At 35.9% G+C, this 24,711-nt stretch overlaps 1 pseudogene; it reads right to left on the reverse strand.

The window, feature by feature from the left end:
* Positions 1–22,954: 22,954 nt before the first annotated feature.
* Positions 22,955–24,246, reverse strand: LOC129086447 (keratin, type I cytoskeletal 18-like; annotated as a pseudogene).
* Positions 24,247–24,711: the final 465 nt, after the last annotated feature.

A 24,711-nucleotide genomic window follows, 5' to 3' on the forward strand; every position in this document is an offset into this window, starting at 1 on the left:
TGAGGAAACTTCCCTAAGGCTTCTATGAGCACCTAACGTAGCATTCACACACAAGCTCCACTCCACATCATTCTGCATGAACAGTAAAGTGTGGAGATCATAATGTTGCCCAATGGGAGGATTTCATATTCCTAATAAATCTTAATGTTAAGCCTTATTGAACCACTAAATGAGCAGTTAGTCAAATAAAATGAATTTGAGGACCAAAGACTCAGAACATTGCTCTCCTTTCCCCTCACAGTAAAAAATGAATAAACTAGGTCAAAGGCTTGTTCTTTGAGATAAAATAATCATAAAATTCATGTTACTTAGCTATGAACCAATTTACACACTATGATAAAATTACCTTGGCTAAATGGCTTGGCCCTTTAAACCGACTGTTGAGGTCAGAGTAGAAGATTCTGACATCATATGAAATTACAAACTGGGAGGAATCATTACACAGTATTTCCAAATCTTCAATTTCTAAACATATTTAAATTAGAATTATCTACATGGCTCAGATGCTGGGGTGATTCAAATATCTTGGTTTTTTCAGAAGCAAATAATAGTTTTTAAAAATTCCCAGCTAAGTAAGATTATATTTTTCTCAAGTTCCCTAGTACTTCCTGGGGAATTAATGGATATAAACTCATTTTTTCTTCATTTTTGTTTTTCTTTTTACAAGATTGGCTATTTTTGCAAACTACTAAGATAAAATTTTTTTAGTAAATATTCATTTTCATTGCATAAGTTAAAGGAAATGCAAATTTCATCCAACCCCAAAGTCAAAAGAACATGCAAGTTGTAACTGATAATATTTACACTGAATGCACTTTATTTCATTATTTCACTGGATTATAATTTGGAACAAAATTTATTTCTATATGCCTTTCTTTCAATCCTAGAACAAAATCATGCCAGGTGTGCTTAGCTGTTCCTGCTGAGCAGGGTGAGGGGAGAACCCTTCCCCTGAGGCCTCTGCCGGGGCCATTGGCTGCACGTGCCCAGCCCAAGAAAAAGGGAAGATTTTTCAAAGTCATATAAAACTGTTGAATAAACCAGCTGTATGGAATGCTGTTACTTTCCGACAAAAGAAAGTAAGAAACAAAGATGTAATTTTTATTTTAGGCCACAAAGTTAACACCAGATTCCCAGGTACAAAAATTAGTCCATTAAAGTGTAAACAGAAAACAGCAGAATAGCACTTGAAATGTCACTTTATTTAGCTTTTATCATGGCATTTTCATGATTTTAAAAAACACATCTTAAGACCTTACCTAAGACTAGACTACACAACGAGAACTTCCCTACATATTCCTATACTACCATAACTTTTCTAGGCTTTTTACTGTTTCATTAAGTGTATAAAGTTAAAGAATATTTTCAAATATGTTCATGTGCTTTTTTTTTCTTTTGCGCTTGCTTCTGAATGATCTTCACCAACCTGAGCCAGAAGCAGTCTTTGCCTTAGGAATCAAGGATGCGCAGAGAAAGTAGAAATCAGTACAATTTTTTTATTTGTAAAACTGGTCTTTAAAACAGTTCAGAAACAATGGTCTTTAAAACCTGGCTTTAAACTTCTAGAGCCAGACACCCACAAGAGAAAAACATTTTCAAAATTGGAGTAGTTCCCGTTATATGTATATGTTATACAAAAAACAAAATTTGAAAAACTGAACTTGGCATTTTACTATAAGCCATAGATAGAGTAGGGTAGATGATGTATAAGAACTATTTCTTACCACAGAGTGAAAAATGTCAAACCTTCCGTGAAGCCCAAAGAGAAGGGAAGAAGAAGGCTAGAGGAGATGTAAGCTCAGGGACTGCTTCTCCTCCATGATCGTGTTACTTCATGTATATATACAGCCTTGCAGGCCGCCTAGCAGAATCTAACTTTTACTTAGTATTCATAAATTGTCTTAGGTTAACCTGAAACCCACTTAGATCACCCTAATTGTTAGAAGGTGTGCTAACCACATCCCGAGACTTGCTAAAAGTTTAACAGAAGGGCTGGGACTTAGTTTGGTAAACTTTCTTACATACCTGTTCCCTCCCTAGCTTGGACAATTGCCCGACCTGTCTTTTAAGGGAAATCTGGGGATGATTTGTAGAACCAGGGGGCTAATCTGGCTCAAACCACACAGGGCTGGCCTAAGTGGCCTGGAGGACCCTCTGGGACCTCCTCACAAACTTTTCTCATTAGATCCTTATTGTATTACTAAAATCCCCTCTCAGGAGTGGAGATTTTCTGCTGTTTTTGAACATAAATATATGTATAGTCATATTTGGTAAGTGCTGAGGCAGGAATGTTCCCACCTATACATGTGATGTCAAGTTCACATTAATGTGTATACATGGTTTTCCTAAAGAAAAATGAATCCCAGTTCAGGGATGCGCTGCTCTGGGAGCAACCCCCAGTGCGTTCCTTGTGAGCTGACTAGCAATAAAGTTTCTTCTCACAAAATCATCTTGTTGTCTTTGGGCTGGCAATTACTGAGTAATTGGGTCTGGTTCAGTCAAGTAACAACTGTCATGCAGAGCACAACTATTAAACATTTTCTGATTATTAAGTATTCTTAGTTAAAATATACTTAATTTTGTGCTTTGTAGTCTACAATTAGAAAGCATAAATTGTCAACTAATTCATTCATCCAATAATCATGGGGACCTATTATATACCAGTCACTTAGAAGTAATTCAGTACAGTGGGAAATCACAGTCCCTGCAACTATTCAGGGAACATGCAATCTCCCGAAGGCAGGGGTCGGGGGAGGGGTGAGAAACAAACATTAACTAATCATATTACTGAGCTTATAATATGAGACCATATCTCTATAACTTTACCACTTAGAAGTGATATTCTAGTTTGCCTTTTTCTTCATGGAAATACAGACTATTAATAAATAGTCTGTATTAATAAAGAGGTGTTCTTTATTTCCTGAGGCAGAGAAATTTTCTGAAATTAATGAATAAGAAGCCCCTCCATAAAATTTGTATATTGAAATTTCAAAAGTTACTCACCAACTGTCATATGTGATCAAAACAATTATGTAGTCACTTACTTTGTATGATCCACTGATGGCCTGTGGTTTTCTTCCCCATGATGAGTACTGGTTCCAAGTCCCCACCTGAATGTGTTTGAATCTTCAATTAAATTTTCAGGGATTGCCTGGTACCATTTACACAGGCTTCCTTTTTCAAAGTTGCAAACTTCCATTACTTGAATAGGATGGGACAAAGACAAAAACGGCTAATCAAAATAAATATGCCAATAAATGGTGATTTCTAGCTGCATCACCACTTTCTTACTCTTGGGATAACTTTTAGCATAATTAAAATAATTAAGCAAATGATTTGTATAACTACCAGAAGAGTTTTAAAGAAATCTAGGTTATTATATTCAAATACCTATAGTAACTGAAATATGGAAATAAAGAACCTGCTTTCATAGGAGTTGAGATTTTAATTAAATAGCTCCTAAAGCAGCAATTTAAGCATTGCCTGTCTCTTCTAACATAACATTACATTGCTTGCATGACTTTTAAATTCTGATAAGTCTGTTCTTCTTTCACAATAATATTAATAAAACTAAACGTTAGCTCAGTCTCTGAAAGAGGTTTTCCAAATTCCAAACTACTTACATTCAAAACAATAATATTTACAGTAACTTCTATATTGAACCTCTTGGAAAGGTTTTGATATTCTTGTAATGACTGTATTTTAATATTACACAAAATTAGAAGTCTGGTTCTTAATACATAGGTTGTGTGTGAAAATGCTCTCTCTCTCTCTCTCTCTCTCAATGTTTGCATGTATCTGTCAGTCTTAAATCCTCCACTGCTTGAATAAAACATTCAGTTCAGTGAGTTCTTGCATATACTGTAAAAAGCGTGGTATGCACCCAGCTTTTAAATTGCATAAGTGATGATATATCACCACACCATGTAGAAACCTGGATTCAAGATTCAATGTAAAATCTGAAAGGGAAATACTCCATCAAAAAAGATTATTTTTAATAATGACATTTAGTGTATTAGTTAATCCCTTATATTAATATTGATCATATAATATTTATCATGTGCAGAGAGTTAGGACTCAATAAAATCCTGTTCTTCATATCATTAAAAAGATAAGAATTATAGATTTAAAAAAAATATTTGAGGGCACAAAGTTTCAGTCAAACAAGAGGAATAAGTTCTAAAAACCTGCTATACAATATAGTACCTATAATCAACAACAATGTTTATACTTAAAAATATGCTGATCGTAGATCTCATGTTATGTTCTTACCACAATAAAAAATGTTAGAAAGGGCAAGGCTATATGTGACAGACATGTATATTATATTTCATCTTAGCAAAAGATTGAAGAAGCAAGACACACAATTCCCTCAGAAATAAAATGGGAATAATTAAATTTGTTTATTCAAAGTAAATAAATAGCCCTAAGATTTAAAAATAATAATTTAATAGTAGACATTTATTCGTGACATTTAAAAACCTTACCAAAACTTTGCATCTAATCATAAATGACATTACTAAAATTACAAAATTGAATAAGAGGAAAGTCAGTATCCACTAAAGACATTCATTAGGTGTAATTAATTAGATTTTGTTTAAATTTTACAAACACCACAAGTTATGTATGATCACAAGAGAATTTTAGTATCTTCCCATGAGACAGTCTAAATATGATAACCACTTCCTATTATATTATTTTCCATCTGTGATGCACAGTATGTACCTCTAGTCACTTGAGTTAATTACTGTCCCACCTCATTCACAGAGGAAGTCAGCTTTGATTTTATGAGTTATTTTAGTTTGGATTAATTAATTGATTATTTCATTAAGAAGCATTTTTTTCCTGAGTTAAAAGAATAAATATGAATTTTTTAATTTTTTTAAGTTATAGAATTTCTCGACAAGGCTGACATAAGGCAGTAAGGTAGGATTTAACTAGACTCTACATTATCTATGTTCTGAACCTTTAATATTATTAGGGCCCTTGAGGAATAGGGCAGTACCATAAATCCACATACTACTAAATAAAGAGCAAGGAAAGGAAATTATCACAACATTCTCTCCTCTTGATCCTATTCTTTGCCCATTCAGACATAGATTAATGTTTCTCCTCTCAAACTGTACTTTGGTTAAGAAGTTCACTTTTAAATTAATAATTTTGTTTTGATCTATTCTGGAAAACCTGTGGATTGGTAAATGTCAGTAAATAAAAATAATCTCTCAATATAACACAGGTGTTGAAGGGTGATTCAATCTGTATTAGAATCAGTTTCTTATGAACTCTGAGTATTTGACATAGCAATCATTTTATATGTGTATTTTGGCAAAGGCAAATTTGAACAAATTTATCTAATTTCCAGGTTTTATAGTGCTTTATCCCTAAACATTCCTATTCCATCTGTGAGTAGAATAGAGACTAAAAGGTGAATGGATAGAAAAAAAACTAGTATATAATAGTCCTACAGTTAAGTGAAATCCATGAAAACAAGTGTTTTGAATCCAAAATATAAATTTAAAAAAACCCCTCTTACTGGGCATCATAGAAGAATGTATGCTGATTTGTCTATTCTAATTATCTACAAAAATAGCTTCTATGTTAAGAAATTACTCTAAGCCAGGTTAAAAATTTCTAACTAGGGCACTAGATGATTCTAGTTAGAGATTATGCTAGTATTTTCTTATCCATTTTAGGGCTATTTTAATTTAAAATTTAGGGATTTACTTACCCCAGAATGATTCATCTGATTTGTCAGAGCAGTCACATCTAAAATCACTTTTCTGGATTTTTTCAAAACAGTGGCGATCGGACCTGCAGACAAACTCATTGTCTGTACAGTTGTGTGGAAGTAATGTTATTGGAATTGAAGTTTCTGGTGGAGTTGGAAGGTCCACTGACAAATTACCTTGATAAGAAAGAATATTCAGGTGTCATTTATCAGAATTTCCATTTCTTTACAGATTTTATGCAATAAGCTTCCATTCAACATAATGAATATTTGGCAGTATTTGCTAACTTACTGAACTTCCTTATTGTAAGCATGTCAGGGTTTTGGTCTTAGCAATGGCAAATAATTCTGGACATCTTTGATTATAAAAATAGGTGAAGATGAAGATAAAAATCATTGAAAAACTATTCAGAGCTAACAGAATAAATAAAAAGCCTAAGAACAAGGCTAAAAATATCAGTGGGAACCAAGGGATTTCCAGATGCTGGCATAAGGAACTAGAGTCAAGGTCTGATTAAACCCCCTTGTCTACCAGGTGAATGGACTTTGTTCTTCCACTGCTGCAATGAATCTAGCATCTCCTTGTCTTCGTGTCATACATCTTCACATAGTCAAGACTGAAGGTTGTGAGAGAAACCCACCCCAGAAGTATTTATTCATTTAGAAGTATTTAAACAATTAAATAAATAATGTCTGAAATTACAGAATTTAGAAAAAATTTACAGACGTTAATTTATACAGTAGATTATTTAATAAACATTTATTAATAGCATCCCTGTGACATGCACATAGAAGGTGAAATGGATTTAAAGCTAAGTATGCAATCACTGTATTTAAATAGTTTACAGACTAGCAGAGAAGGCAGTCAGAAAAAAAATTCATTATACTTCCATAGCATAAATTTATGACAGATTATCAAATGAACAGATTTTGATCATTTGCATACATACCAAACAATCTTTTATAGCACTTATTTATTATATCCTTATGTGATTAAATGAGTTAACATTGTGAAATACTTAGAATAGTGACTATATACAGTGAGCACCATGAAGGTCCTTTTTAAATAACTGTTGTTTAGATTTGAACTTTAGATGAATGGACTCATTCTGCATGTAATCTTCTGTAAATTGATCTTTTACTCAAGATTGTGTGTTAATCCATCCATGATCATGCGCATTCTTGCAGTTCAGTTATTTTGACTGTTGTATAATATTTCACTACATGAATATATTATATGTTCAGCTATTAATAGTTTTTGAGTTGATTCAGTTTGACGTTTTATTTGCTTTGTACATTTCTCCTGTATCTAGGCGTGGGACTGCTTGGTCACAGAGCATGTATGACTTCAACTTTACTAGACAAGGCCAAATTGTTTTCCAAAGTAATTGCATCAATTTCTATATTTCTCAGCAGTATATATTCTGGTTGCATTGCATACTCATCATCCATTAGTATATCTAGATTTACTTAGGACACTAATTTCATCATGAGAATGGCACCCTTATGACCTAACTGAACCCTAATTACCTCCCTGAGGCCTCACCTCCCAGAGTTACCGCATTAGAGATGAGGGCCAATATATGAATATAGGGGTGACAAAACATTCATTTCATAGCAGAGGTGATAATGATGGTGATAATGATGATGATGGTGGTGGTGGTGGTGATTTTGCCTAGAATTGCATAGAAAGGCTAAGTTGATAGCAAGGAAGGAAATAAATCTCTAAATGAACAAAAAAACATAACACTAAAAGCTTTGCAGGTGAAACAAAATTGCAAAGGTGAAAGGCAAATGACTGAAGTCTGCCCTCACTAAGAAGTGAGATTAATCTGGTTGATGTGATCATCCTCCACATTCCTAAACCACGGGCAAACCAGCCCACCTGCACACCTGTCATTTTAAGTAGGTGACTCAGGCTCCAGATGGAGTCAATGTTCTAATTCCTTGCTCTGTGACTTCCATATAACAAATATGATATACTTCATGCTCCACTAATACAATCTTTCTGATAGAACAGATTTTCCAGCTTTTATCTTAGGCTTCTTTCTCCCCTTATAGCCATTCCCACAATATTAAGCAATAAAACTGGTATTTTAAAATCCCTAGTTCTTGATAAATTATTACCAGCTTTAGACATAGCATAACTATGTGAATTATTTGACTAATATACATAGTTGTCCTTTATCTACTTCTGGGTAACAAGGCACATGTTTTTCCTGTGACTTCTGATATAAAGAAATATATGTAATTCAAAAATCTAAAGTCTACTTGAGATTTAAACATAATCAATCCTCAGAAAATTGAAAAATTTGAATTATGTGTATGAATTATATGCTCTAGAATAAAGCATACATTTTCCCTATTGCACTTAATGCAATAACTTAAAGTTATACCAACAAGCTGAAACAACTATATTTAGCGTGATTGTACTGAAGTGTCTGTATTAAGCCTACTGTCTGGAAAAGTGTGTTTTACCAAAACATAGCAATTCTCTGGCTATGATTTATTACAGTTGTAATTCAGCTATTTGCAGTGTTCTCCCTCCACCCCTTTTTTGTCTCCAATAGCAAATCGCCTCTTTCTGAAACAGTTTTGCTTTAATACATGGATTCAATACAATTTTTCAGATAGCACAAGGTATTTTCCATTTTTACAGACATTGCACTAATTTAAAAGTAACTAAGTATGCTAAATTATCAGTTGGATAATTTTCAAGCTAATATCTAAATATTTTATCAGTATTCTTCATTTCAGGCATTTAGCAATTCCCTCACTTAAAAGTGGACAAAATTTTAAATTTTTAAAATTAGGTTCAGTTAGTTATTTGTCCATTTTTATTTTCTAGAAATAATAACAACAATAAGTTGGAGGAAAGTTCGGCTTTGGGCAATTTTTTCCCTTGGTAAATACAAATCACTTTATGAAATTACCAAGGACACTAAAACTAGAATATTTAAGATTGCAATTACTGAATCTCACATTTCTTGATTTTTGCCTTGAAGTCTTTTATTTAACTGCAAACATTTCTAATTATTTTGCATTTTCTTCAAAGTCCATGTTTCCTTTAGAAAATGTAGAACAAAAGAAAACCTCAAAGCAAATTGCCTTGATGTAATTAATTGTTCTGAGGAAATTATAATGAACACACCCAACAACTTAGTATAATACAGTGAAAAACTGCAGGTGATTGATACCTTAAAAGTGAAGACAAAAGCACTGACACTTTTTTCCTTGTCATTTTATTCACAATGAAACAAACTGCTCTTTGGAGAAAAAAGGAAAACTTGAATATGCGTTTAAAAATAAAACTAATGAGATATTAAAACTAATGAAGAGGTATGCCAAAATTCCAATCAACTCAGTTAGTTCAACAACAAAAACAACAAAAAAACCATTCATCAGGTACGGGAGGGCATCGTAAAAATTGTTGTTTAGCATCCTATACATATTTGCCATATTTTCTCCATTTTAAGGCATCATCAGTTGCAAGATATGCACTGACTTAGTAACAACTTTTCTGAGAAAGAAAAAAACCCTAAATGCCTTGAAGCGTGAAAGTCTTTCTATTAATTAATGTTTCTAATAACTAAATTCTAATGTACCTTCTGATTTCTGAAAGCTTAAATTAAATGAAAAATGCATAGGTAATTGCTGTTTTCAATTTGCAAACAGTATGTTGTGATGCCAGATAGCCGTGGTTTTATTTTTTCAAATAAAGCAGCTACCTCACCAATAATCCTTGATGTAAGAAGGTAAACTGTTGCGTGTGTTCTGCTGCAGGGAACACGCTTTTTGCTTTCCTTGTGTCAGATTAAAAAATATAGTATGAAAAAGATACTTCCTTTGGGGTATTTATTTTTAAATCTGAATGCCTGGCAACAATCCTCACTGAATGAAGTATTCTGAAGGCCTGCTTCCAGGTGAGGGGAAAGCTATTTAATTTGCCATGATCCCCATCATTCCCTACTCTGGGAATGGCCAACATCTTCATACACTGTTGCAAAGAATAAGAAGATTCCATGACATGGTTAAGCTTGCCTACTTCCCCTAGAAATATAATTAATCTTTCCTTTTCTCTGATATCCTCCTAGACCAGTTTTTAAATAAGAATCTATGTCATCAAAGTGTTGAAACAAAAAAAAATATGATTCCTAAATGGGAATGAATTGGAAAAGGGGGTTAGAAACAACCAGAAGTTAGAAAATAAGAAAGAGGTGATATGGAAGAGCAAATATGTAACGATGTTCTAGGACAAAGTGAAAAGAAACTAAGTTTATGACATAAAATTATTGGGCAAAATCAATAAAAGTTTACACTTAAAAACCTTACTATTTGAGTCAACACTTTTGAATCAGGGACACGGCAAAGGCAATGGAAAGAACAGACGTGAGAAATATTTTGGAGCTGAAGTCAGAGAGAAATATTTTGGAGCTGAAGTCAGCTAGATTTGCAAGTGGGCCAATTTAAGAGGAAAGTCAAAGGATACAGTGGAATTCCAGTTCTGCGTTGCTACAGAATACTGATGTCATTAAAAGAAACAAGGAAGGCATGGGAGAAAGAGGTTGATTTTGAGAAAATAGGTAAAAATAAAATAAACTTCTTCTCTTTAATCACTTTTAGTATATATATAATAAAATTACAGATAATGTGCAAATACACTTGGGAGATTAGGTCAATATTTTGTATTTGTGTGTATGTTTTTCAGTTTTTATTTGGTTTGTTTTATTAACCAAGGAGAAAAAAAAGTACATATTGTTGTACATTTGGTTTGTATGTACAGTACATAAGTAGTGTAGATATTTGGCATAAATTGAAGGCAAATCAATGTCTGTACATAAAGCTACATGCACTGGTCCCACCTCAGCAAGCATGCTATCATGAAAAAAAGAAAAACTGTTCATCAAAAACAATATTTTAATTAAGAGCCTAATTTTTATTTTAATTTTCATCTTAAGGAAAGATCACATCAAATTCCTTTATGAAACCTATGGCTACAACAGGCTTTGTGGTTCCAATCCAAAATTTCTTTTTGTTAGGAAGCCAACATTAAAACCACACAATACAGACAGTTTTTAAAATTGCATATTTTTCTTCCAAAACTTGAACTAGCATATCAGGACTAATGGTCTGTAACTGATATTTCACATCTCTGCCTTTGTTTCTGGCAGCTCTTCTCTCTCCACCTTGGAACCATCAGCCACAGAATGTATTTAACAGGATAACTGCAACAACAACAGTGTCGACGGGGCCCCTTTGTTTCTGCATTCTTTCTTATTCTCTGTTGCTCCTGCCAGTGATTCTCCCTAAGCTGACAGTGGGAGGCGATTTGGTGAAAATCTCTGGCCTTTGACATCAGACAAGTTTAGGTGAAAATCTCGTTCCTGCCCTGTGTATTCTCCTCCAGGTCACTATGCTCCTTAAGTTTAATTCTGCACATCTTTCAAATGGAAATTGTAGTCTTTTCTTTTCTAGGTTAGTAGATTTAATGAGTGTTATAATAACAGTGGCTAACATTACAGTCCAAACAAGCAGACATCATATTTTGCAACTCCATAGTAGCAGGTTTTCTCCTCAGTTTGTTCCATTAAATTGGGATAACAAAGCCATCAATTCTATTCAGCAGTCAATATCTATTCACCAATGATGAACCAGGTACTATTCTAGACTCTCAAAAGGTTATAAAATTATGTGTGAGATGATACATATGAGTGGTAGGTTATATTGTTGTGCCCACTTCTGTATTCCCTACCTTGCCAAGTTCCCTGCTAGTGGAGGCTGCTTCCCTGCCCCATTTTTTGGCTTGACCGCATAACCTTCTCTGACCAATGGACAGGAGCAGGCGTGGTGTGTACCATGGCCCAGCGGAAGCTTTAAGTTTGCTCTCTTTTTTCCCTCTACCTTGACAGCAGAAGGTGTCACATAGGGACTTGGTCCTTCAGCCTTGGACCCAGATGGTAGTACGCATGGGACAGAGATACATAGCTTAGAGCTATATAGAATTACAAATGAGAAATGCATATTTTTGCTCTTATTGTGCTATAAACTAATAACACTTAAGAACAAGAAATAACTGCTTGCAGTTGTAAGTAACTGAGATTTGGCTTTCAAGAAAAACTGACTGACAAGTGACATCATATCTTGCATGTAGAAATACTTAATATTTTTGCAATAATAATAAGCTAAAATATATAACAAAGGTATATTGTGTTGTAACCGTTCGGGACCAGACAGGTTTGTGGGATTCGTGCATATGGAAGGATATTCACGGAGCTGTTGGGATGTCTGACACGCCTTTATTCGAGGGAGCGACGCACGCCACAAGCCTATGTCTACGTCTGCTCACACACTAAGAAGCTCCTACCTCCCTAAGTACTAGAAGGAGCAAAGCTGGCTACAGGCCAAATTCGTAGGGAACGTAGCATGAGCTGCACATGGGAGCCCACTTCATGTTATGGGGACTGTTTATCGGAGCCAGGCTCAGGTCTGCCAGACTCAGTGTCAAGGCTATGAGAACACCGCTTTATCAGATCCCTTCAAGGTTGTGAGGAACTGCTTCCCTTAGTTACCCAGACACCTGGGTGAGGAAGCCAGACTTCCTCCACTTAACCCTATAGCATATAAACACTTAAAAAGGCATTGACATCTCTCTATCCACCCATCTAAGCAACAAATATTTGGTGAGAACTACTGTGGGCCAGATACCATTGAGGCTGCTGGTAAGTCAGTGAACAGGTAAAACTGATGCTTTCATGCAGCTCACATTACTGTGGGGGAAAATAGAAATTTAACTGTAAGAGGGATAGGTATCGTAAAGTAATAGCAGGGCAAGGAGATGGAAAACGTCAGATAAGGAAAGACTCTGTGTTTAAGTCTGTGTGTGTGTGTGTGTGTGTGTGATTGTGTAGTGTTCAGAGAAAGCTTCATTAGGGGAGAAACTTTTGAGCAGAGATTAGAAAGAAGTAGAGTCAAGTGGGCATCTGGGGGAAGCATATTCCAGGAAGAAGGCAAAGGAGGTGTAAGAGCCCTGAGGCATAAATGAGTTGAAATGGTCAAGAATTAGTCAAGAGGACTTATAGTTGAGAGAAGTCAACTAGAGGCACTCTAGTCAAAGGTGAAGTCAGAGAGAGATGAAGGAGCCAGTCATTTATTCCTTAAAGCTATTGGAAGAACTCTGGCTTCTTTTGCTCTAAATGAGATATAATGCTTGTAGGAAAATTCTAATGACAGGGTGACATGATCTTATCTAATTTTGAAAAGGATCATTCTGGGTGCTGTTTTGAAGACAGATGATATGGTTTAAGGGTAAAAGCAGAAAGATCACTTAAAAAGCAATTGTAATAATTCATTCAGAGACAATGCAGCTTGGACCAAGGGGAGAATAGTGAGAGCAATAAGATGTAGTGAACTGTGGATATATCTGAAGCTAGTGGCTGGCCCGATTTGTTAATTAAGAATAAGTAACTAGAAACAAACTGTTATTTACTGAGATAGGGAAGCATAGAGGAATGGCAAAATTGAAGGGCAATTGGTAATCGAGAATTTACTTTTAGATATTGAGAGTTAAGGTAAACGTGTTCAATTCTGATTTTCTTTTTGCTGGCCTTCCAGAAAGGAATTTGGCTTTCTGCCACGTTCTATGGGCATCACTGCACGGAGTGGTTATGGTAGTTAACCCTGCCAGAATGATGAGGTAGAAGATCAAAGCTGTGTCACACTGCTACAAGGGAAAGGTCTGGAATCCATCCCTCTGATTATGTCTGGGAAGGGGCTGTTGATCCTCTGACCAATAATGCTCCAGTGATGGAGCAGCAGGGCTGAGATTACGCCTTGAGCACATGACAGTGTTTTCTACATGGATTATGGCAATTGATTTTTAAACATCGAGTCTTTGATCACTCTAGGAAGAAGACTATGCTCCCCCTTGTCATGTATATTAAGAGCCTCCAGCCTCACTTCCAGAATCAATCTCCAAGAGTTTGATATCCAGTCCTACTGAATCAGTAAGCACAGACTGGAATGTTTCCACTGGGATGTATTTGTTTTAGGTTATTTCCCCTATATATCTTTGAGATTCTTATTAGCAATTCAAGTTGAGATGTTGAATAGGTGGTTAGTACATGTCTTTATTTCAGGGTCTATTTTGGGAATAGAGATACATATACCTGTGAGACATGTATGAGTTCTTTAATGGTTGACAACAATCTCTCTCTCTCTTTCTCTACACACACACACACACACACACACACACTCACACACATCTATATATATAGCCTGAGAACAAAACACCACTGAAGGTAACTGAGAGGTTACCAAAGCCTCCAAAACAATGTAATTACAAGGCCAACAATTTGGTCATTAAAACCCCTCCAATATAATGGAATTACAGTTTAAATTCAGACACGATTTCCTAATATTTTGCATGTGATAAGATACAAGTGCAAATGATTCAAACCTTTTTACCATCTTTGCAAAGATTTTAGGGTTCATTACTAGCAAATATTTATAATAATCTCTTCCAGGGTTAATATAATTGAGAGAATAGAGTTGAGTATATTTTGGGATATTTGCTGAAGTGAAATGTTGATTTCCTTAGTAAGTTTTTTAAGTAAACAAGCTTGAAAATAGTCATGTATTGAGATATGCCTTCTTACCAGGATAGAGGATACAGTCCATAAACGACAAATCATTAATTGCAATGTCTTCCGGGAAGCCATCTCTCACTGATGCCTCCACCAAAATCTAAGAAAAATATAAGAAATTTGTTTTCACTATAAACTATAGAATTTCATTGCTGAAAAAGAATTCAGAATTTACCTAAAAAGAACTCTCTTTAGAACCATTAAAAGTATATTTTGCAATGGTCTTCCTAAGTGGGCATCTTGTCTCTCTTTCTGAGTACTCCTAGTCACAAGGCCATTTAAGATTGATATCTACTTTCCTGTAACCTTCAGCCATTATTTCTGGACTTGCCCAGTTTTCTTCTGACCCCTTAAGCATTCGAAGGCAAATTATTGTTCCCTTTTCCCACCTTTGCCCTAGTAGTTCATCTGTTTCCAAGTTAAACCTCTTCATCCTTTAAGGAATCTAATTTACTGCCAGAGGTACTTGCTAGAATGTATATATCGAAGAGCTTTAAAATTTTTCTCACACCAGCCTTATTCTGTAACACTTTATGAAGCTGGCTAATCACTTTAAATCTCCTTCAGAACCACATTAATCACAGTGAACTCAGATGACATCTGTGCTGTTATAGGAGCTGCAATGCCATCAAAATTCTATTAAAATATGAAATACTGACAAACCACTGCAGTATATGGCAGATTGTGATTAGGGCTGAGATTTACTATAACAGAATTAATCATGATGAATTATTTTAATACTTATGCAAATAAGTTGCATACTTACTAGGAATCCTGCTATAATTTAATAATGAACTTCAAGCAAACTCGAACTTTAAAAACACGTTCTCTTTTTCCACTATTAGATGAATATATGTTTGTTTCATTTTTTTTAAATAAATGATGTACGTGGGAGTTGCAATTTTATTTCATTTTTCAAATTCTATCTTCCATTAAAAGTTATCTCATATATTATCTATTGGTGTCTCAGTTAAGGAGAAGTTTTAGAAGGTCAAATGGATGACCTCAAGCCTCTTGACATCTTCTTCCCACCTTCCAAGCTTTCTTGAAAACTACCAGATTTTCTCCATGATTTGCCACTAAAGGAATTAACCAATATAAAAAAGGTTTATATATCTAACCAATGGGCAAATACAGCCCATCTAATATTGCCCAAGGAACATTTAACAGTCGTATGCAGGAAGTGTCCTGATGCTGCTTTACAAAGAATCACTCCAAATATAAAATGCGCAGTTCCTTCTACCACCAGCAGAATTTAAAGAAATAGTATAGGCAGAAAAAACAACAATGCAGAAAGAATACTCTATATAAAATCATACAATTCTAATAAACAAAAAGACTTTGGCAGAATAGCTTTAGTTTATAAGGGGAAAAAAAGACTACAGTGGAGTGAACAATAAGGAAAAGTCATAAGACCAATTATAAATAAATTTCTTAGATCATTATGTATCAATCCTACTGCAATACCACATAGGGTATGCTAACAGAAGGCTCATAAGATGCAAGAAAAAGGAAAAACTAAGATATATAACAATGAACATCATTGGATTTCTGGGAAAGATGGAGGCACAGGTAAACATGGCTCACCTCCTTGCACAACCAAGCAAAAAGTACAACTAGACTACAAAACAAATATCACCCAGAATAGTCAGAATATCTAGTTGTATGGAAGTCCAACAACCAAGGAATTAAAGAAGCCACATTCATCCAGATGGGGGGAGGGGTGGAGATGCACAGAGAGGTGCAGGGACATGGAGATGTGGAATGGGCCGTCCCACACCCATGTGTGGTGGATGAAAATTGGAAGGGGTACCTCGAGAGTGATGGATCCCAGCCCCACACCAGACCACCCATCCCAGGGTTCCAGCACCAGGAAGATAAGTCCCCATAACTTCTGGTTGTAAAAACCAGTGGGGAGATGGGTGGCCGAAGAAACTATGGTATTCTCAAGAGTCTCCTCTTAAGGGCCCACAACAGATTTAGGACTTATTCAGACTCACTCCCTCTGGGCTTCAGCACAAGGGAAACAGCTAGAAGCACACCAGTGGCCCACAGGGAGAAGCTGAAGTGTCTCACATTAGGGCAAGTGCTGGGAAACAGCTTCTTCCCAGACAAAACTCCAGAGACCAGGAAGCAGCTCTTTGGAGCCCTCCCCTGCACAGAGCCACAAGGCAGTGACATCGGTTGCCCTGCCCTGGAGATTACCTAAGGTTCCACCCCACCAGTGCATTACTGTGCAGTGCATTACAGTGCAGAAGAGTGCATTACTGGTGCACTCTTCTACAATAGGCCACATGACTAAGACAGGGAGTCGAAGCACCTCTACCTAACACAGAGAAACAAACACAGGGAGGCTGCCAAAATGAAGAGACAAAGAAATATGGTCCAAATGAAAGAACAGAACAAAACTCCAGAAAAAAGAACTAAACAAAATGGAGATAAGCAAACTATCAGATGCAGAGTTCAAAACACTGGTTATTAGTATGTTTGAGAAACTCACTGAGTACTTTAACAGCACAAAATAACCCAGGTAGGAATGAAGTTTACACTAAGTGAAATAAAGAACAATTTACAAGGAGCCAACAGTGTGAAGTGGATGAAGTCAAGAATCAAATCAATGACTTGGAACAAAATGAAGAAAAAACATTCCATCAGAACATCAAGAAGAAAAAAGAATCCAAAAAAAAAGAGAGGAGAGGTTAAGGAGTATCTGGAACACGCTCAAGGGTATCGACATCTGAATCATAGAGGTACTGGAAGGAGAAGAGAAAGGATAAGAAATTGAAAACTTATTTGAAAAAATAATGAAAGAAAAATTCCCTAACTTCGTGAAGGAAGTAGACATGCAAGTCCAGAAAGTAGAGAGTACCAAACAAGATGGACCCAAAAGGCCCACTCCAACACACATCATAATTAAAATGGCAAAGGTTAAAGACAAAGAGAGAATCTTATAAGCAGCAAGAGAGAAGGAGGTAGTCACTTATAAAGGAGTTACCATAAGACTATCAGTTGATTTCTCAAAAGAAAGTTTACAGGCAAGAAGGGGCTGGCAAGAAGTATTCAAAGTGATGAAAAGCGAGGACCTACAACCCAGATTAGTCTATCCAGCAAAGGTATCATTTAGAATTGAAGGGCAGATAAAGTGCTTCCCAGACAAGGTAAAGCTAAAGAAGTTCATCACCACCAAGCCATTATTATATGAAATGTTAAAGGGACTTATTTAAGAAAAAGATCAAAACTATGAACATTAAAATAGCAATAAATTCACAACTATCAACAATTGAATCTAAAAAACAAACTAAGCAAACAAGCAGAACAGAAACAGAATCATAGAAATGGAGATCGTTTGGAGGGTTGTAGTTGGGAGGGGGAAGGGTGAGAACTGGGGAAAGGTGCAGGGACTAAGTAGTACAAAGTGGTAGGTACAAAACAGGCAGGGGGATGCTAAGAACAGTATAGGAAATGGAATAGCCAAAGAACTTATATGCATGATCCACAGACATGAACTAAGGGTGGGGATTGCTAGAGGAAATGTGGGGTACCACAACTGTAATAAAATAACCAATAAATTTTTAAAAAGGAAAAAGAAGAATAAACACCATTGACTTGTATACACTGCTGCTGATTATCTTAATTATGAGGAAAGATAGAAAATTGATAGCAGAGTCCCAAATTAATTTTAATTAAAATTTATTGAGGTGGCATTGATTAATAAAATTATATAGTTTTCAAGTATAAAATTTTGCGATACTTTATATTTATATTATATTGTTGTTCAGCACCCAAAGTCAAATATTCTTCCATCACCATAGATTTGATCCCCTTTACCCATTACTATCCCACCATCCCCCTTCCTTTGGAAACCACCACACTGTTGTCTGTTTCTATGAGTTTTTGTTTGTTTTTCTTGTTTATTCATTTGTTCCAAAGTTTATATACTTATTGTACATATACATTATCTGTAAGATAATTTTAGGGCATATACACATATTTAATTCCATTTGAGAGTGTGGGATCAACTGTTCCAAAAGTATTCCTTTTGTTAAAAAATTGGCCACTTGTAAAAAATTACAAATTTTCTCATTTGTGGGCCACACCAGGTAAGCAGGTTTTCGGAGTGGATGCTGTGTACATAGGCATATTTGTATTGGAGTTTACTCATATTATATGATAAGCATTTTGATACAGTTTCTTTCAGGATTCAATGGCCATGGGAAGGCACAGAAGTAGTCCAAGGCAGAGGAGAGTTGGTCTTGCTCTAACATATAATTTAGTCACAGTTTTCACCAAAGTATCTGACTTCCTAACCCTCTAAATGTTAGCATTCTTGAGAAATAATGAACAGAGTTTCAAGTTGAGATATGGAAAATGTTAATTTGTATATATAATTGTGTCTTGGTCTCCTTTTTATTGAATTTACTGGGATAACTTTGGTTAATACAATTATATAGCTTTCCAGGGTACTATAATACATCATCTATATATTGTTTTGTGTGTTCACCACCCTAAGTCAAGTCTTCTTCCATCACCATTTATCCCCCTTTACCCTCTTTTATCTCCTCCCAGCCCCCTTCCCCTCTGGTAATCACCACGCCGTTGTTTGTCTATGAGGTTAGTTTTTTTAATTTGTTTGTTTTTGTTTTTTGCCTAATCCCTTCATCTTTTGTACCCATTCCTTCCCATCTCCTGTCTGATGGCTGTCAGCCACTTTTTTAAAGCCTACTTGATAACAAGTCACATCTTGATAAAAAATTATGAATGTTGAAATTCTATTTTATTTTTGTTTTATATTTAATTTAGTCTAACAAAAAGCTTTGCAAACTATCCTAAGAAACTAGTCCTAAAAAAAAAAATCACACACAAAAAAGAGTGAAAACAATTGTCTTATTCTGGAAAATTTACTTTCACTTCTGGTGATTTTCCCAGAATAAATGGAAAGATAATCAAATATAAACATTGTTGTAAGTGAGACACTATTGCCCATGCTGAAAATTAGGGGAGCCAAATTTTGCTCCTAAATTTCATTAATACCTTACTGAATGACTTAAAGGGCAATTGAAAGTTCCAGTTTGGTCTAAATGACCTGCATTATCTCTAAAGGCCAATTCTACTTACATTAGAACTATTATTGGCTTGGAAGCTTTATTAAATAATCTAGGTCTTCTAAGTTGTTCTTTTCATGGGTTGCTACATGCTCAAATAAAGATGGAATGGCCTTGTCAACTACATTGAAATTTTTGTTCTACTATAACTAAAGACTCAAATATTAACAAGGCTCTAGAGATGTGCCGGGACTCTTTAAGGAAACTCTAAATTGTTGAACAAAATTTTTAAATGATATGGAAACTATTGTTATAATATATATGTGACACACAATGTATCATAATTTTTACCAAACTATCTTCAATTTCCTATCTATATGATATATATGTGTGTATGTATATATGTACATTTTTCATAGGTTATTAACAACTCATAAGATAGAAAAAATGAAACTAATTCAACTTTCCACCTATTTTAGCCATTATGTATTTGAGAAAGAAAAAAATTCACCATAATATATCAATATTTAATATAATGCATCTTCAAAAAGACTCAAAAAAGGAATTCTTGTTGAAAATTTATAAAAGTACATATCATATATAGGGCAACTGGAACTCCTATGCATTGCTAGGGAGAATTCAAAATGGTACAGCCACCTTAGAAAATAACTTGGCAATTTCTTATAAAATTAAACACACAGTTCCATGTGATATGGCAATCTCATATTAAATATTTGATTACTCAAGAGAAATAAAGACATGTCTAAACAAAAATCTGTTCACAAGGTTTACACAGGCGTTATTTATGATGTCCAAAATTTGAAAACAATACAAATATCCTTTAATTGGTAAATAGATAAGTAAAATGTGGTAGATCTAGACAATACAATAAAAGGGAAACTTAAAATACATATAACAACTTCTGTGAATTTCAAAAAGCATTATACTAAATCAAAGGAACTGGACTCAAAGGGTTATATATTTTATCAACCTGTTTATATAGCATTCTAGAAAAGGCAGAATTATAGGAAAAGAAATCAGATTAATGCAGATTAGGGCTCAAGGGACAGGGAGGGCATTGACTATAAAGAAGGACGGAGAATGTGAGGAGCTGATGAAAGTATTTTCTGTCTCGGTTGTGTCCATCATTACACAACTGTATGTTTGTTGAAATTTATAGAACTGCTTCCCTAAACATGATGAAATTTACTTATATAAATTATACCTCAATAAACAAGAAACATTTATTCTATACTTATTGTCACAAGTCACCAATACTCAATTATTACTTTTTTAATCGCTAATTTAATGCACGGCATTTGATAGTTGGCATACAATAATCTCAAGTATCTCAATCTATTTTTCAATTCAGCTATGAAAAATCATCTCTTGCTATCCACTACTAATTTTCTAGAGAACAAATAGTTATGTTTCCCCATGGTGTCCACTTGTTTTAATTTGGTATTTTCACAACTAAAAATGCAGAAACGATAAAAATGAAAGACATTATAAAAACGCTCTTAGCTTGTTTTGACCACTGACTAAAAGCTGAAGTAGACAAATTCCTATAAACACATTCACACAGCTATCCTATATTTTATTATAAAGCTACAGTTTGGAGTGCTCATACAAAGTCAGCTTAGAATATCAAACTTTCTAGGCTAATAAGTATACATATTTCCCTACATGTTATATAAAAAACATAAAAAGTTTTCATCATCTTTGGATTTCTTAAATATAACTGAGGCCAATACCTTTGAAGTAAAATCCAAAATTTTGTCTGAAAAATTTTCTTTCTTTCTCTAGACATATCACACACATAACAAAGTGCAGAACAGAGTTTTTCTTATTATACTTCACATATGAATAACATTTATTATTAATCATGAGCCATAAGAACCACACCGAACCTGTGCATGTACTAAGCACAGACATGTATAATAAAATTAAAAATTGTGGTACCAGTACAGATGAAATAAAATGCTGGAACAGCTAAGTAGTTCTAGTACTATAAAAAGATTACTTTAAAAAATTTGATGTCTATCTCATCTGACTTCCTATTTTGGAGAAACATCATGACAAAGTTTTGTTGATTTTTTGGCATAACACTATTTCTTTTAAGTTAATATATGGATTGATAAGAATTTTTGATTCCTTAAAAAGTGCCTACTTTGTCATTGTGCAAAGTTATCCCTTGTTATCAAGGAGAAAAAATTTGTCCCTTTTCTCTAGTATCTCACCATGTGGGACAGGAAAAAAAAAACAATAGCAACTAAGTGGTAATACCCTGGCGCTCAGGAGTTTAGTTTATCCCAGACTGTGCTTTCAAATCAAATAGATTGCCGATACTTTAAAAGTAGAATGTTTCACAAGAAGATCATGTTGTAATCGCAACCATCCCTGTGATTCCCTATTGTACACCTAATTCTCAGACTGTGTCAGTTACCGTTTATTATTTTATACTTGACCTATTTCTCTCGATTTTTGTCCCTCGCCTGGTTCCCATAGGCATTGGGGTTTGCAATTCCTTGAGCACATTTGGTCAAAAATTGTAAATGGTCTGAGACTTTACCCTACTCACAGGCTAACAAGTTAGGCTGCCACTGTTTCCTAGACATATACTGGCAGAGACACCAGATATTTTTTATTTAGAGAGACAGTAGAAAGCATCAGCTAGAAAAAATGCCTTCCATTGGTTCCTTAATTTTCACAGGGCAAAGTGGTGAGGACCAGATGTTTTTCTGCACATGCAGCAGGTTGCAGCATAGAAGAGGAACCCTGCCATCTGCTTATCTTCTGAGAAAGAGAGAAAAGGAAGGAGGGAAAGAAGGAAATGATGGAAGGTGCTTACTCTGGAATGAAGACAAATATCTCAAAGTAAAGGCAATTCAAACACACCCTTTTCTCAGAGATTGAACTGTGCAGAACACAAGAAATCCATAAAGAATTGTCTTCTGGAACTGATACAAAATGATACTGAATGTTAAAAAAAGTGGAAAAAAAATTTTAAAGTATATAAAAATAGCCTCCTAGCAGAGCAATTGAACGGTGCTTCATTGATGATATATTTAACTTGTGGAAGAACCATAGCCCTTAATGCATGTGTAAATTAAAATGTTTACATTGATTCACTTCATTTTATACTACTATGAGCTGAATGAGTTTAACTTGTTAGTCTTTCAGGAAAGGAAACCCACCTGCTGCTGGCCAAACTCTTGTTCCATCCACAATTTTTTCCCCCTCATCAGGGCTTCTGCTGTGTTGGGGGTAGAGAATTTTTAAAAAAGAATGAGTGGGAAATGTGGTAGAAGAAATAAGGTCTTTCAAAATTTCATTCATGTTTCTTTATTTAGGTAGAATTTTTCATGTTATTTTCTTGAAAGAAAGAGTCAGAAACCTAAAAGTAAATCATTTCAAGTATTCAAGTGACATGAGATTAATTTACTTTGCATGGTTTTTTAAATTAATTAATTTCTCTTAATGAACTCTGAACTTTTTATTGGCCTCCTATCTTGCCAAGGGATGTTCCACTTTTGCTGCCTTTAATGCCTCAAAACTTTGGTGTCATTGACTTGAGACACCACTTTGCTGTCACAGTCCTGCGGGTCATGGTTTTTTGGCTGGTTTGTAAGGAACGGCTCTTGTCCAGGGCGTCAACAAGATTGAAGTCTTCCCTCTCTTCCAGTAGGTGGTGGCAGGTGGCAATCTCGGCCTCCAGCTTGACCTTGATGTTCAGCAGGACCTCATATTCCTGGGCCTGGCGCTGCCCTTCTGCCCGGATGTGGGTCAGCTCTGCCTCCAGGTGCAGGAGGATTCCACTGAGTTGTTCCACCTGCAAGGCATAGCACATCTCCACCTCCCTCAGGCTGTTCTCCAAACTGACCTTTTAGATTTCTCATTGAGTCCAGGTCAATCTCTAGGGACTGGACCGCACGTCTCAGCTCTGTGAGTGTCGTCTCAGCAGCGCCTATCTCAGCAGTCTGTGTGGTGACCACTGTGGCGCTCTCCACAATCTGATGGGACCGGTACTTGTCTAGCTTCTCTCGGTTCTTCCGAGCCAGCTCTTCATACTGGGCCTGGAGTTCCGCCATGATTTTGCCCAGGTCCTGAGATTTGGGGGCATCCAACTCCACAGTCAACCCAGAGTTGGCAATCTGGTTTTATAGACCATTTACTTCCTCTTCATGATTCTTTTTCATGAAGAGCAGCTCCTCCTTGAAAGCCTCGATTTCTGTCTCCAGCTGCAGCCGAGTGATACTGGTGACATCAATGACCTTTTGGAGCCCATTGATGTCATTCTCCACAGACTGGCACATGGCCAGCTCTGTCTCATGCTTTACTCTGAAGTCATCAGCAGCAAGATGGACACTGTCAATCTGCAGAACAATGCGGGCATTGTCCACAGAATGTGCAAATATCTGAGCCCTCAGGCCCTGGATGGTCTTGAAATAATGCCCCCAATCTCTGACCTGGAGTCCCTTCTTCTCTAAGTGTTCCTGGATTTTGATCTCCAGTCTCCAATTATCAGCCTCTAGGCTTCTCACCTCTCCAGGTAGGAGGCCAAGCAGTCATTCAGGCATTGCATAGTCTCCTTCTCCCTCTGGATGCCTCCTGTCCCCACCAGACCCTCCGCCATCCCTGCAGCCAGGCCTCCAGATCCCTAGTTGCCCCACATGCTGGTGGAGCGGGACACCGAGATTGGGGAGCCTGAGCCCCCAGTGCCTACGTAGGCGCTGGCTGCGATGCTGACCAGCTGGACCCAGTAGCTGGACGACTGCATGGAGCCCAGGGACCGGTAGCTTGTGGAGAAGCTGGAGTGTGTGCTGAAGCTCATGTTGTTCAGGGAGAAAGGCAAGAAGCCAACGTTAAGGAGGAAGGTGAGTAGCTGAGACTCAGGTTGAAGCTGCCTACATGTTGTTTTTTTCTTTTTTAAGTAGATTTTATTGATTATGCTATTACAGTTGTCCCAATTTCTTCTCCCCTTTATCTCCCTCTGCCCTGCATCTCCCTACCCTTAGTTCATGTCCATGGGTCATACATACAAGTTCTTTGACTTCTCCATTTTCTATACTATTCTTAACCTCCCTCTGTCTATAGTGTACCTAACAATTATGCTTCTTACCCTGTACCTTTTCTCCCATTCTCTCCACTCCTGCTCCCTTCTGATAACCCTCCATGTGATCTCCATTTCTGTGATTCTGTTCCTGTTCTAGTAGTTTGTTTAGTTTGCTTTTGTTTTTTGTGTTTTTTTTTAGGTTCAGTTGTTGATAGTTGTGAGTTTGTTGTCATTTTACTGTTC

Source organism: Pteronotus mesoamericanus, unplaced genomic scaffold, assembly GCF_021234165.1.
Source record: "Pteronotus mesoamericanus isolate MK-2021 breed Mesoamerican mustached bat unplaced genomic scaffold, CSHL_Meso_final contig_130, whole genome shotgun sequence".
Lineage (NCBI taxonomy): Eukaryota > Metazoa > Chordata > Mammalia > Chiroptera > Mormoopidae > Pteronotus > Pteronotus mesoamericanus.